Below are 15,680 nucleotides of genomic sequence, written 5' to 3'. Positions count from 1 at the left end.
CTATTCGTTGATGCCGCCTCCCACGCCCTCACCGTACGCAACTGGCCGAACGCCCCGAGTCCTCGACGCGCCGGATGATTAGGCGCGCTGCCGTCTCCGCCTCGGGCAGCAGACCCAGACGCGCCGCCGTCTTCGCCCGCCGTCTCCGCCTCGGGCAACAGGCCTAGACGCGCCGCCGTCTCCGCTACCGTCTCCGCCCGCTGTCTCCGCCTCGAGCAACAACCCAAGCGCGACGCCGTCTCTGCCTCGGGCAACAGCCCAGGCGCGAGCGGAACAAGATCGATCCATCCCTGCTTCGTTCCTTCTCAATTGATCATATCAATTCGTATTTTAAATTCATCTAACCCTAATTTAGACTCACTTCAGGCATACATCATATGCATCAACAATTAGGGTTTCCGTTTCAACTTCAATATATCACAAGCTGCTCTGATACCACTGTAGGGTTCATCAACGATAAAAACGCAGCAGAATATAGAACTCTAGACAGGATCCATGCGTATATTGAAATCGAAAAAGGAATTTCGATACGTACCTTTTTCAGATCGAAGGCAAATTGACAAGCGATTGTGTCTGGATTAGCGTCTCGAGTGTTGCGCCTCTACCGGTATCCACACACACGAATGGAATTCTCCAACGATCCACGTGCTAGCGAAAGATCTTAAAGTTCCTTTTTCTTGAATGCCTTTTGATTTTCGATACTCTGTCGAAAAACCCTAGACAGAGAACGATTCTCTAACTATTTATACAGCCTCGTTATCCAGCGGAATTAAAAGAAGTGGGCCGGGCGATTTGGGCCCGCCAAACCGTCCATCTTCAATCGTACGTTTAATCGTTATCTCATAACGCGCACGACCACATAGATAATTTAAATAGGATAATAAATTAAAATCTACTTCTTATGTAGATCAAGGCGCACAGAAAATATTAAGTCTGTTCGCTATTGTGTGCGACCCTGTAGGTTCACTAAACATTAGCAGTGTGCTCAAAACTCCTTTTTGGCCCACAAGTCATAAGCGGTCTCTAGCAAGACATTATGACTACCTAAGTATAGTGAAGGTCGATTTTCCGACACAACTTAATCCGCAACTAATATTAGAGTATCAACCTTGATTGATTCCTAGGGCAGACTAAGCATAATAGGCCAGGCTTGCTGAGTCATTCCGACAGTGACATGGATAACCTATACTGCATTACAAAATCTAAATCCTGAAATGGAAGGAGAAAAGTAGTAGCCTGGACCAGGACAAACAGCATTTACATAGAGCAGAGACGATGAATCTGTAGTGAGAGGAGGTGATGAATAAAGAATGTGACCATGCCTGAGAAACTTCGCTGAGTTGGGATCAATTGTCTAGGCACTAGCGTTTCCCATCAGCTGCAACCAACTCTTTCCAGTGTCTTCACCACTTCGTTCATCGATGGCCGGTACTTGGGCAAAATTTCAAGACATTGGAGTACGAGTGCAGCTACGTCATGAGCATCCTTAAGATGATATTGCCCGTCCAACCGAGAGTCCATGATTCTTGTTGATTTCCTTTTAGAAAGATGAGGCTTGACCCACTCCACCAAAATCCGCTGATCAGTCGGACGATTTGCATCATATGCTCGCATCCCCATCAAAAGTTCAACCAAAACAACTCCAAAGCTATAGACATGGCTCTTAACATGAAGATGACCTGTTCAACCAGAATAATGTGATACTCTAACATGAGTTTGCTAAACACAGCTTCAGGCATAGTCAAAGGCAATGATCACCCCGAGCAATTCGGAAAGCCCATCATATTACCTGTGGCTGTGTTCTTGTCATAAGGAAATGACAATCTATCTGCAAAATTAGGTGTGAAAAGGTTCGTACCGAACAGAATGTTGTCCGAGCTGCCCTTCTGCATGTATTCATAGAGATGGAGTTTCTTCCCTTCTTCCCAGCAGGAACCTAACAACCCCACAAGGTTTCGATGCCGCACTTTGAGTACCAATAATAATCCCCTACTGAAAATTTACCAAGAAGAGAGAAATTTTTTTCAAACGATTGTTCGAAGAAAGCATTATAAAATTCCAAGCTAAATAAAACTGATTAGCTTAAAGGAAAATTGTTCTTCGCAGTCAACCGCGTGTCTAATCCATACATCTATCCATAGACACGTAAACATATTGTGTACAAAACCACACCCCCATAATGCCCCCCCACAAAGGGAAAAATGAATAGCCTTTTTATCTCGATAACCTTATTCTTTGAAGATGATATGGTAAGACGTCACAGAAAAACTCACTCTTCAGGCATCCAATAGGAGCGTCGCTGAAAATTTCCATTACGTTCTCCATGGGCATAACAGCAATCCGACACGTCAACGCTTCCCGCTTGAAATGGTTATACTTCATCTATTACTAAATGCAGCATGAAAAGACCTTCAGGACAAAGCTACAAAGTCGGATATCCTTACCTTGAGTCTCTCGTGAGCTTCCTTCGCTGTCTTTGCATCTCTTTGCTCCCTCCAACTATATCCATAGTTTCTTAAGTATCTGAGTACCTTCCGATCAAAAAGAAATTAAGAACCACCTGCCAACAAAATGAATGATCACGTGAGGCATGCATTGAGAGACTCTACCTCAATAAGGCCATCTCATCTGATATGCTCGTTCCCAAGGACATCACAAGGGACAGGTGTTAGAAGATTTTCATTTCACACAAAAAAAAAAAACCGAGGATTCGTACTTCACAACGTTGGCATTGGTCAAAAACGATATCAAGTGCAGATGAAAAGACAGATAAACTATGCAAAAGCAATAAAAAAAATCAGCACTTTAAAACGCAAAACCACAGGAAAAAAAAAACCAAGAAATGCCGTTCCGTCAACTGTTCAGACAGAAGAGCTAAAGACAGAAGAGCTAAAGACACCGATTTTATATGAGGAAAAAACGGGTGAAGAACACTAGAAGTATCAAAACTTATGTACGGCACTCACTTTAGTGTCAAAAATTTGTTTTGGTCACTTAAGTGCCACTTTTTTGAAAAAACGATCACTTAAATGCCAACTCCGATTTGGGTCGTCGGAAATTTGACGTGGCCATATTTTATTAATTTCTTAGTCATACGTGGCATGTCGGCGCTGACAAGGACAATATTTAATAATATTTTAAAATTTTAAAATTTTTTTCTGATTTTTTTTTCCTTTTTTCTTTTTTTCTTTTCTTTCTTCTTCTTCTTCGTTTACCGGCCATGGCCGGCCGCCTAGCCTTGCCCGGACGAGGCCGCCGTCACTCGCCACGGGCGAGGGCTAGCCTTGCCTCGCCTGGGCAGGGGCGAGCCCCGGGGAGGCGAGGCCGGCCCTCGCCGGGCGTCAACCTGGGGGAAGGTGACCCCCGGCGAGGCCGCCGTGTCCTGGGCGGGGGCTGGCCTCGCCGGATCTGGCGAGGGCCGGCCTCGCCTCCCTGGGGCTTGCCCTTGCCCAGGCGAGGCGAGGCCAACCCTCGCCGGGGCTCGCCTGCCCTCGCCCAGGCGAAGGTCGGCCAAGCCTCGCCCGTGGCGGGCGACGACGGCCTCGTCCGGGCGAGGCCATGCGGCCGGCCATGGCCGATGGCTGGTTTCCAGTCACCGGCCAAACGAAGAAGAAGAAAAAAAAGAAAAAAAGAAAAGAAGGAAAAAACAGAAAAAAAACCAAAAAAATAATTAAAAATTCGAAATTTACACGTGGAAATGCCACGTAGGACTGAGAAATTCGAAATATATACGTGGAAATGTCATGTAGATTAAAATTTTAATTAAAAAAGGCACATATTAATTTAGCCGTAATTTCTCACCGTTGGCACTTAAATGACCGTTTTTCTCCGATTTTGACACTTAAGTGATCCAAAACAAACTTTTGGCACTAAAGTGAGCGCCGTACACAAGTTTTGGCACTTCTAGTGTTCTTCACCCGGAAAAAACAAAGCAAAGTACAACTCAGTCGACCTCCCTAACTGCCCAACGGCATCCAACGGTGAATTTAGACTCGTACAGTTCAACAATGGCAAGGATTCAAGGACCCCTAGCCCATTGATTGTATGTTAATTGCAAGAAGAAAATAGATGATTCATATGCACGGTTCTCACGCATCTGACAAATAAGCAAAACTGTAAGGATATGTATTAGAATTGCAGCATCATCGCTGAGAATGTTACCAAAAACAGTCTCCTGCATTTTGACGAGGCCGTCTTGGCTTGATATATCCTTCACATTCGCGAGAAAGCAACTCCGATCCAATTGATCTGCAATTCGGTCGTACAAAGCTAGCTCTCACAAGTGTCCAAATCGAAGGAGGTAGTTCCCCGATAACTGTCCCAGATAGATACAACTCAGTCGACCTCCTTAACTCCCCAACAGCATCCGACAGTGAATTTGGACTCGTACAGTTCAACAAAGGCAAGGATTCAAGATTCCCTAGCCCATTGATTGTCTCCAGAAATTCAACTAGTCCTGTATCCTCCATTGATAGCCTTGGCAAACCTCTTACATTGCCCATCGAGTCTAGCAAATGACGAACACTATGACCCTGCATAGGCAAATCCCTCCTCAGTTGTGTTCTCATCCCAAAACTGTTCATCCGTAATGTCAAATCTTCGAGGTTCCAAATCCAACGAGGCAGGTTCCCAAGAGTCGTCCCAGATAGATCCAACTCGGTCAACGACTTCAACTCCCCAAGAGCATCCGGCAGCGAATGTAGATAAGTACAATTCACCAAACACAAGTGCTTAAGATCCATCAGCCCTTTAATTGTTTCTGGAAGTTCAACTAATCCAGTATCCTCCATTACTAGCCTTGACAAACCCCTTATATTACCTATCGAGTCTGGCAAATAACGAACATTATGACCCTGGATCAAGATGAGCTCTTTTAGGGCAGTTAGGCAACCAATTTCCTTGGGCAACTCTTTAAGATGTGGACACCATTTGATTTTCAGGTAATTCAATCGATGTAATTCACCAATTGAGGGATCAATTTCGGCCAATGTCAGGAAATCTTTCAAAGCCAATCTCTCTAAACTTAAAAATTCAGAGAAGCGAGGAGTTTTGATTAAGGCTTTAGATCCAGCAATTTTCAAAACTTTTAATTTGCTTGCCACCTACAAAACAGAAACCAGCTTAATACTCTCAGGACTCTATATGCATTGCAAATAGGTGCATCTCATCATATATTAAGACGGTTAGTTGAAACAACAAATGAATCGGATGAAATTGTACCATGATTTTGACCCATCCGCTCCAAATGTTCTGTGGTGATATTGCCTGAAAGTTTAAGAACAACTAAGTGATTCAACACAGAGTTTGCTTGAAGTTGCGAAGGACAATTTTGCCAATAAAGCATTCTTAGCTCCGGTAAAATATCCTCACAGATGCCAGCAAAGTTCCCTCCATATAATATGAGAAACCTTGCGTTTTTAAGATTTGCAAACTCTTCGAATGTGAAATTGTGTCTCGATCTCCTTAGTGTGAGTGCTACCACATTTTTTGTTCCCTGATGGAAAATTCAATATTAAACTGTGTCATTTAACCTAAGTAATGAATTCAAGTCAGTTAATCGTTAAATATAATATTGATTAATATGAAATTCGATACATCTTTACTATTTAAAATTGTGTATATTAGATGACTGTATTTATGCTTTAATACAAAATTTATATACAAGTTCTTCGAACTACTGTGTCTAATTATATTAAATATTTATGCTATAATAATGATTATTCTTGATTCCATGGAATTGATGTTTGTTACTTATTTAGGAAACTGCTCACTCGGCCAAAGAACCGATCTATTTACAGATTTTGCTGATGTTCAGTAGGATTGAGGAACTAGGGGTTGAGGTTAATTTTTATGAAAGTGCAGTGCAGAAGCGTGGTATTCTTTTTGTATTAAATTTGATTGAATTTTCGTGATTATAACTTCAGCGGTGAATTTTGATGGAGTTGATGTTTGTAGACTTTGGTATATAAGAATAATTTTCAAGTATAATTTGAGGTATAAAAGATGATGTATTCAATATTCGAGGTGTCACATCTCCACTCAATATATAATTCAGGGTAACTAAGTAGAGAGCTAAAGTAAACATAACGTCACTTACTAAATTTGAATCAAACTTTTGAAGCGAGAATTCTTTTAGCTTTACCGGATTTTACTAATGTAACCTTTTCAAAACATACTCGTTTATAGTGCTACCAAGACCCAATAGTTTCATAAAACCTAAAGACATTTTCTTTTGTTTGAATGTGCTTTTATCTAGATAGAACGACAGATTTTGCTACTTCATATAAAAAACCTCGTCATATACCAGTAAGAAAATTTGTAAAGTTAAAAGATAGATTGTATAGGTAAGATTACGTAATGGAAAAGTTCAATTGGCCTTTTAAACCCATTGTTTTTATCTTATTTAAATAATTTTGGAAATGGGTGCACTATATATTGGTGAAAAAAAGAGAGATAAATGGCAAATTTCTTTATCGAAAAACATAATTAATTCACAAGTTTTTCTATTACAGGCTTTTTAGCTTGTAATAAATGAAGAAGGCAATATGCAAGAGAGACGAACACTTAGACACGTAGAAGAGTAGAAAAGTATAAAATGGTGTTGTTCGTACTTACCTTTTCCACTTGGGACATCTCGAGAAACCACAATCTGCTTCGATGTCCACAGTTTTGGATATTCTCTTGGCGAACAATATCCCTCCCAAGATCTCTTAGCTGATCATGCATCAATATCCTATCATGATCAATCTTGATCAAGGACTTACGGATAAGGATATCAATTTCCACTTCCAGGTAAAAGAAACAAGCTTCCCACATATACATTGCATTAGTTTTTTTCTTGTTAACAAAGAAACATGCAATGTCCAGAAAAATTTGTTGCCCCTCAAATCCAAGTGCATCATAACTAATCTTTAATTAACCTCTGTTGGACCTTTTCGTGAGGCACTTCCTTCAACTTCTTCAGTGTGGTTTGCCACATTGCTTTACTTCTGGTACGGAGATGTGAAACTATCACCTCCAGAGCCAGTGGAAGTCCTCCAGTGAGTTCAACAACTTCTCTTGAAAGATCATAAACATCACGAGGAGCCAAATCTGTGTTGAAAGCAAACTTGTTAAAAGCAGAAGAGCATGATCGAAATCCATTTCCTTCATTTTGCACAACAAAATTTGTGTAGACTCTGTTAAAATATTTGCTTCCAATCCTTCCACACTAGTTATAGGAAAAAGATCACAAGCTTCCCGGTTACTTGTGGTGATGGCTCATCCTCCGGTTACTATCTTCGCAGAACGAAAAGACTTCTCCTGGCGGTAGAAGTACTCAAGACCCACTAGCCCACGGATCGTGTCCGGAAGGCGGCGACCTATTTGTGTTCCCTCCATCACTAGCCTCGACAAAAGTCTCAGATTACCGATCGAAGAAGGCAAACAATGAAGTTGAGAAGTCTGGATCAAGATTAGCTCTCTCAGGCCAGTTAGGCAACCAACTTCCTCGGGCAACTTTCTAAGACATGGACACCATTTGATTTTCAAGTAACTCAACCGCTCTAGTTTACCAATCGAGCAATCAATTTCGGCCAACCTTATCAAATCTTTAAGAACCAATCTCTCCAAACTCATAATATTTGAGAAGCGAGGAGTTTTGATTAGGGATTTCGATCTCGCAAGATTCAAAACTTTTAGTTGACTTACCACCTGCTAAACAGCAGTAGACTTAATAATGTTAGGAATCAGTATGCGTTGCAAAATATGTGCATGTCATCATGTATTCAGATGATTAGTTGAAAGAGTAAAAGAATTAGGTGAATTTGTATCATGATTTCGACCCATCCACTCCATTCATCTGTTATAATATCGCCTGAAAGCTTGAGAACAACTAGGTGATTCAGTACAAAGTTGTTTGCTTGAAGTTTTGGAGGACAATGTCGCCAACAAAGCCATCTTAGCTCCGGAAAAGTATCCTTAAAATTGCCATCAAAGTTCCCTCCATCCAATTCAAGAAACCTCAAATTCAAGAGATTCGCAAAATCTTTGTGTGTAAAATTACGTTCTGATCTCCATAGTGAGAGTGCTACCACATTTTCTGTTCCCTGACAGAAAATATAATATCAAATTGTGTCTCTTGGCTTGAGCAAGGAGCACGGATCCATTAATTATTATGAAATTTGATATTACTTTATTATTTGAAATTGTGCATATTTGATGTCAAAATCTATATCATTTCTTTGAACTATTATTTTATATTATAAATTTATACGATAATAATGTTTGCATTTGACTCCACGGAAGTGATGTTTGCTAGTAATCCACCTACACAGCAGTGAAATTGACCTATTTACATTTTTGGCTGATAGTTTGTACGATTGAAGGGATGAACTCTTAGACATGTAGTCGTCTAGGAAGAAGTAAAATAGTGTTATTCGTACTAACCTTTTTAGTTCGTACTGTGTCCAAAGTCGTCTCGAGAAAACCCAATCTGCTTCGTTCTCCAGGTTTCTGGATATTCTCTTCACGAATGATTTCCCTCCCAAGAATTTTTAATTGATCATGCATCCATATTCTATCACGATCGACAATCTTGATCAAAGACGTATTGATAAGGATGTCAATTTCGACGTCTGGAAAAAGGTCACAAGCTTCCCACATATACATTGCATTACATATTTTCCTGCTCACAAAGAAACATGTAATGTCCAAAAAAATTTGTTTCGCCTCATATCCAAGTGCATTATAACTTATCTTTAACTTATATAGGACTTCTTGGAGAGGCACTTTCTTCAACTTCTTCAGTGCGCTTTTCCACTTTGGTTTATTTTGGGTACGAAGATGTGAACCCATCACTTCAAGAGCCAATGGAAGTCCTCCGGTGAGTGCAACAACTTCTCTTGAGAGCTCATTAAGATCAGGTGGAGCTGAATCTGTGTTAAAAGCAAACTTGTTGAAAAGTTGAAGAGCGTGATCAAAATGCATTTCCTCCATTTAATACAGAAAAATTTCTGTAGACCCTGTTGAGATATTTTTCTCCAATCCTTCCACATTGGTAAGAGGAAAAACACTCTTATCTCTGATTATAATGATGATCCTACTCCCTAGACCACACGAAGTATAATGCTTTGCTAGTTGCATAAAATTATCTTTTTCATCCATCCCATCAAAAACAAGAAGGACCCATTGGTTATGTAATCTGTTTCTGATCATATTGTTCCCACCTTCAAAGTCAAAGGTTTCGGAAAGCAAGAAACCAAAAAGATCCACTACTAATTTTCTTTGCATTTTTTCAATGCCACCGTATGGAGATGATTCTTGAGTGTTCGCAAGAAAGGAGTGACCTTCATATCGAGGAGAGAGTTGGTTGAAAACTGCCTTGACAAGGGTTGTCTTTCCAATGCCACCTATCCCATGGATTATGACAAACCGTACATCACTAGTATTACAATAATTTAACAAATTCTTTATATCTTCTATATGATCGTCAATTCCAATTAGATAGGTGGGCAAATCTCTTCTTCTTACTGTGATCATCTGCAATACCTTTTTAATGATATCGTCAATGACCTCGCCTTGCCTGCCATATTCACGAAATCATTGCACATGAGACTATACATAAGCAATTATAATTTCAAATAGAAGCAAATAATTTATAATTAGCATGCCGGCGTGTATTTTCCCCGTGAAACTCGCAAAGTATGTACACAAATCGCTCTTTTCACATATACCGAATAAGGCTTCTCTTACAAGGATGGCAAGTATCGCCCCTAGAGAGTTTATCTAAATGGTATGGATTAGAGATATATGGTATTTGAACCAATCACTATAGTGTCCCTTTGGGGGGATAAGTGCAGAGGGAGTGTTATAACTTTCGTGCAGCGCTCACTTAAGTGTTATAACTTTTTTTTTCGCTCACTTAAGTGCCATATCGGAGGAAAATTGATCATTTGAGTGCCATTTTTGGCAAATCATCTTACGTGGATTTGTTTATTAATTTCTCACTCCAACACCGATTTTGTTTTGAATTTTTTATTAAATATTCACATCAACGCCGGCAATGCCACGTAAAACAATCAACATCCACATTGAATTTTCCGATGAGACAAATCACCAATGGCACTTAAGTGATCGATTTTTCAAATTTGTGGCACTCAAGTGAACGTCATACAAAAGTTATGGCACTCCCAATGTACTTATCTAAAAAATTCTTATACATATGTTTGTTTTTTTTTTGTTCGAAACTATACATGTGTATGTTGAAGGAGTGAATATTTAAATATTTTCGAAAATTATCAATTTAATTTTAAACTTATTGTACAAATGTCAATTTAGTTTTAACTTCCCATAATTTTGTGTGATATTTAAACATAGTCTTTCTTACAAATTGTCGTCGCAAATTGCAACGTCGAAATTAACAAATTGCCCATGTCAGCATGCCGCTTAGGATAGCTGGCGATGACTAGACGCCACGTCAACTATTTTCGGTGGCAATTGGCGAGAAATACTACATTGAAATATCGCCTAAAAGTTTAGGACCACATTGACAAAACTGAAAGTAGGGGCTGATTAAGTGAAATAATTGGTTGTTGACAAGAAAATTACAACAATTGTAATTGCATTATAAGACAATCCAATCAAACCATTGACAAATACATATTTTTTGTTAATTCTAAATGCATCAGAATTTCCAAAGAAAGAGAAGAAAAAAAGGTAAGAAATAATCTTAAATCTAGGATCTGAAAGAGATATTGTGGTCAATTTAAGGTAATAGGAGGCGTCAGAAGTCAAAAAATGGATGGAAAAAGCGCGAGCCTTAATGCGTTTATCCTTTTCACGTAATTGCTCATTTAAATATTAAACCTAACTTACTTATTTATATTTAAGTTGATGCGAGTAAAATAAGAAGAGAGTATGATGGGTTTCTAGAGTCAAGGGCCATACAGTGTTTTGAAAAAAGGAGAGGTGAAGGAGGTAATTTATAATTAATACTACTTATGTATTAGTACATAATAATTATTTTGATGATATTTTAATTTTGATCTTTGTTGAAAAATAAATTTAAAATATTTTGGATTTTATATGCAATGGGTCTCATTCATGAAACGAACCTAATTTTATATATATGGTACCCGCTTCTATTAATGTCTTATTAAGAATTAATTAATCTGAAACATTTGTTTACATGGGACCCTTATGGTAAAGTTGAGATGGATAGCTGCATTGATTGGCCCTCCTCAACCTTTTCACTTTTAAATAAAAATACTAGGGATAAGGATTGTAAGAGTATTATAACTTTCGCACGGCATTCACTTAAGTGTTATAATTTTTTTTTCGATTAATTAAGTGTCATATCGAAGTAATATCGATTATTTGAATGTCATTCACAGCAAATCGTCCGACATGGACTTTTTTATTAATTTTTCATTTCGATGTGGATTTTTTTATTTTTGAATTTTTTTATTATGTCTGCAGGACAATCGGCGTTCACATCAGATTTTTCGGCAAGGCAAATCGCTGATGGCACTTAAGTGATCGATATGACACTCGAGTGAATGAAAAAAAAAATTATGACACTTAAGCGAGTGCCGTATGAAAGTTGTGATATTCTTAATGTACTTATCCCCTTTAGAAGTCTATCGACATGTGGATAGTTTTAGCTCAATAGTAGAAAATGATGTATACACACCAGTGTGCTTGGGGCGCTCCTCTTCTAATACCCAACCGGAAGGGCCAATAAATGAATAGATAGATAAATAAACGAAGGTGATGTCAGTACCTTTGATCTTTTAGATGCCACCCCTTGATTCTAGCCACCGTGGTCAAAGCCTCCTTCCGGGGCTTCACTTCAGTGCAGCCAAGGTCCTCCTCATGCCTCGTTAGGGCGCTTTTGTATAGTTCCGTTTCAAGCTTAACATCCCAGGGGTTCACATCGTAAAAGATGGGTAGTATCTGTTTCCCCGGGAATTGGCCACAGCTCTCTGCCATGCATGTCAGCTCTCGGAGGCACCATCTACTCGAAGCGTAGTTCTTGGAGAAAATAGGAATGTATATTTGGGAGCTTTTTACTGCTCGCAAGATCTCTGAGATCTTTTCGCCTGGCCGTAACTCTTCATCGTCCCTAAAAATGCGGATTCCTGCCTTGCTCATGAACACATAGAGGCAATCTGTAAATGTTTGTGCGAGTGTCGGGTCCTCGAAAGCTCAAGAACACATTGTAGTTGCCGCCTATTGCGATCCCTGAGTTGGCCCCTTCCATCGCCATTTAGCAAACGGATCGATGCTAAGGGCGACTTCTCTGTTAGGGTGCGTGAGGAGACTTTTACAGCCAGAGGCACGATCAAGATGAGTAGCGACTTCCACTCTCTTTCTTTCCGGTAAGGTAACACACATCGAAGTCCTTTTTCATCTCTTTCTTTCTGCGTTGGGTCTTCCTTTCCGCGAAGGTCACTAATGGACTCTCTTTCCTTCCACCCTAAATTGGCTCCACGAAGTCTGTTTCAGCTTGTCGTTATATACTCTCTTTCCGCGTAACTTATCTTTTTCTTTCCGCGAAAGGTCACATCTCTCTTTCCGCCCGCCTTAGTTGACTCCTCGAAGTCCGTTTTAGCTTTGTCATTATTTAACCATTTATTCGCCCCCTTTGTCATCGTTACGAAAGTTGTGGGGAAAATGCTAAGTAATTCCCACCCCGACAGGCGGAACCTACGAGCGGACTGATTGAGCGAATATTCTGAATATCTAATTCTAATGTCCACCTTGCCTTGATTTTGTTCACTTTTCTTGTTGCTTGATTACAAACAATGACCAACTTTTAATTGATGTGAATAAATAGCAAGCTACCGACCAAGAAAAAATGATCATTCGATATGAGCAAACTTTGTTCACAACAGAAATCATTAATGAACAAAACAATCAGTAAGTTATAAGCTTATTAATAGAGTGCAAGATGTCGTGTTAGAGATAATTAGGATAGTTCTCTATGGTATTTTCCTCTATTAAAGATAATTAGGATATCTCTATTGATTTTTTTGTATCTCTTAAGATTGTGCGTTAGTCATGGCCACGGTTCAAGAACCGCCGATTCCGATTCCTGGCCAGGTATGAACCGGAACCGGAACCGCCCATGGTGGTTCCGGTTCCGGTTCCGAGCTGCTGCAGGTTTTTGTTTCTTCGTTTCTCTGCTGCAGGTTTTTTTTTAATTTTTTTAATTTTTAATTTTTTTTTGGAACTGGAACCGGGCCCGTAAGCCACGGGCCGGTTCCGGTTCCGAACCGTAGGCCCAATCAACGGGCCGGCCTGGGTTTGACCGGGTCGGTTCCGAGCCGAAACCGGCCCGTGGCCATGACTATTGTGCGTAATATTCGTCAAATCTATCTTCCGCACTATTCTTATTTATGTCAATACAACAAGTTCGTGAGGTTAGTGCAAAGATTATCGATGAATTTCTTCACCAGTTAACAACTTGAGTTATCGATAAAAAAATATTTCGACAATTGATTACTCGAAAGAAATTGATAAATTAATTGCTAAAGTCAACGACGGGAAATAATTACAGACTTTACTAAGTGTTGAAGCAATGTCATTTATGAAAAATATAGAGTTGTCAATGCATCAGTGGAACATGTAGATTGACAAAAACACATGATTGCCGGAATGGTTATGTCTATAGTCTCGCAATAAGAATCTTTTTGTGGTGCGAGAGGAGATTTCCGCAAAAAGCACAATTAAGATGAATAGCAACTTTCCCTCCCTTTCTTGCCTCGTAGGGTCACTCATCGAAGTCCTTTCTAGCTTTCTAACTCTCTATTCGTGTAATGTCCGTCGCAAGGTCCGAGTCATTTCGCTCATGTAAGTCCTTTTCGTTTTTCGACTCTTTCTTTCGACATAGGGCCATCTTTGCATGTCACATCACATATCATGTCAATCATGAGAAAATGCTAATCCAATTCCTTTTGAGCTTGTCATTATTCATTATGAGATGAATTCCATCTTCACATGTCATGTGAGATGTAAAAATGCTAGATAATCATCCCTTCCAACGCTCTTTTGGCCATTTATTTTATATAATACCTACCCTCAATAAATATTTTTTATTACTATTTTATTTTATAATAATAATAATAATAATAATAATAATAATAATAATAATAATAATAAACGTATGCTGATTTTATATATAAAAATAATAATTATTATAAAAAGTATATAAATAAATATAAATAAAAATGGTGTGAACTTTACTGGTAAATTAATTAAATAATAATATACCTATGCTATTCAATTATTGGATCTAACCGATTTGTCCGTGTCCATTGTCCACCTGAGTTCAGTTTTGTGGCTTCATAGTTGCCTTTTTTTTGTCCCCTTTTTCTTTTTAATGTCATTGACATAATTACGTTGACGGGAATATGTTAAATCCCCTCTATATCTCACGGAAAATGGCTCATGAGTTAAAGTTACGCATACCCTCACAACAAACTGCATACTCGTCACCAAGGGCATTCAAGTATGGTTGAGATACTTTCTTGGCTTCTTCCTACCAATAGAGATAATCGCAATTGCATTGATACCAATTTAATTATAAACCTTTTAATTGGATCAATTTAATTTTAAACATTTTCACATAGGTAATAATTCAATCTATCAGGCCAATTTAGGTCGGAAATCGCTAACGTGAACGCAGATCATCCTATGTGATATAGCTAGCACTAACATAGATAGTTTTTTTAATTTTTAAAATATTTATTTTTAAATTCTTTTAATCAATTTTTATTAATTTCTCTTTTTCTATTTTTTTTCCTTTTTTCTTTTTACTTCTCGTCGGCAACCGACCATAGGTGAGGACCGGCAAGGGCATCGTGGCCCTTGCCCAGGCCGCGAGGCTCAATCTTTGGAGAAAATAGGAATGTATATTTGGGAGAGCATCTGCGAGATGTACACACAACTCAATCGGGTGAAGCTATTCACCATCCCCCAAGCCCTGTTGGAAGTGAAGCAAGGGAACCTTTCGGTTATCGCTTGCTTTAATTGGCTCTTGGCTCTATGGACCGAGCTCAAGGTGGCTGACGAGTAGCTCGAGGATCTCGAGACTACGCTCCAACAGTACAGAGAGATTAAAGAAAGAGAAAAGGCAACTGGGTTCTTACTGATTCTAAATGAGTCGTATGCGTCTTTCCGATTGCAAATTCTTGCGATGGAACCGGCACCATCACTCAACCGGATCTACCAGTTGGCTGTCTAGGAGGAGAGCCAACAGCTAGTTGCAGCTGAGCATACACGCGTGGGTGAAAGTGTCGCCCTCGGAGCCTTCCCATCTAGTGCAAAGACAGCAAACGGAGGCCATGGAGCCCTCGGGAGTGTTGGGACCCGAAGAGCAGTTGTGGCATCCAAAGGAAATGAAGTCGCCAGAGGAAATGAAGGAAACCCTAGGGTTTTCCAGACGAACTGCTGGGATTAACACATGGGATTGGACGGTTCTTAATCGTCCACCATTTCAGCTGAATAAGACGGCCATTATCAGGCCACATTAGCCCTAGTATATAAAGGATCCGATGGTTCACAAAATGCCACTTCATCGGAAAGGTTAGTCGGCAAAATTTTAAATTTAAAAATAAATATTGTGAATATTGCAAGCACCCATACCATTTTGTTGACACATGCTAGAAACTGCATGGAGAACCTAACGATAAAGAAAA

The 15,680-nt window shown here is 39.5% G+C and overlaps 1 pseudogene; it reads right to left on the bottom strand.

Annotated features, from left to right (window-relative positions):
* Window positions 1-1,374: 1,374 nt before the first annotated feature.
* Window positions 1,375-12,466, bottom strand: LOC115679902 (disease resistance protein RUN1-like; annotated as a pseudogene).
* Between the last annotated feature and the right edge of the window lie 3,214 nt (window positions 12,467-15,680).

The sequence above is a fragment of the Syzygium oleosum genome, unplaced genomic scaffold (genome assembly GCF_021117445.2).
Source record: "Syzygium oleosum isolate NSW1041296 unplaced genomic scaffold, Sole_v2.1 Sole_v2.10, whole genome shotgun sequence".
Lineage (NCBI taxonomy): Eukaryota > Viridiplantae > Streptophyta > Magnoliopsida > Myrtales > Myrtaceae > Syzygium > Syzygium oleosum.
Note: the sequence above shows the minus strand (reverse complement) of the source record. Positions and strands in the feature narration are given on the sequence as shown.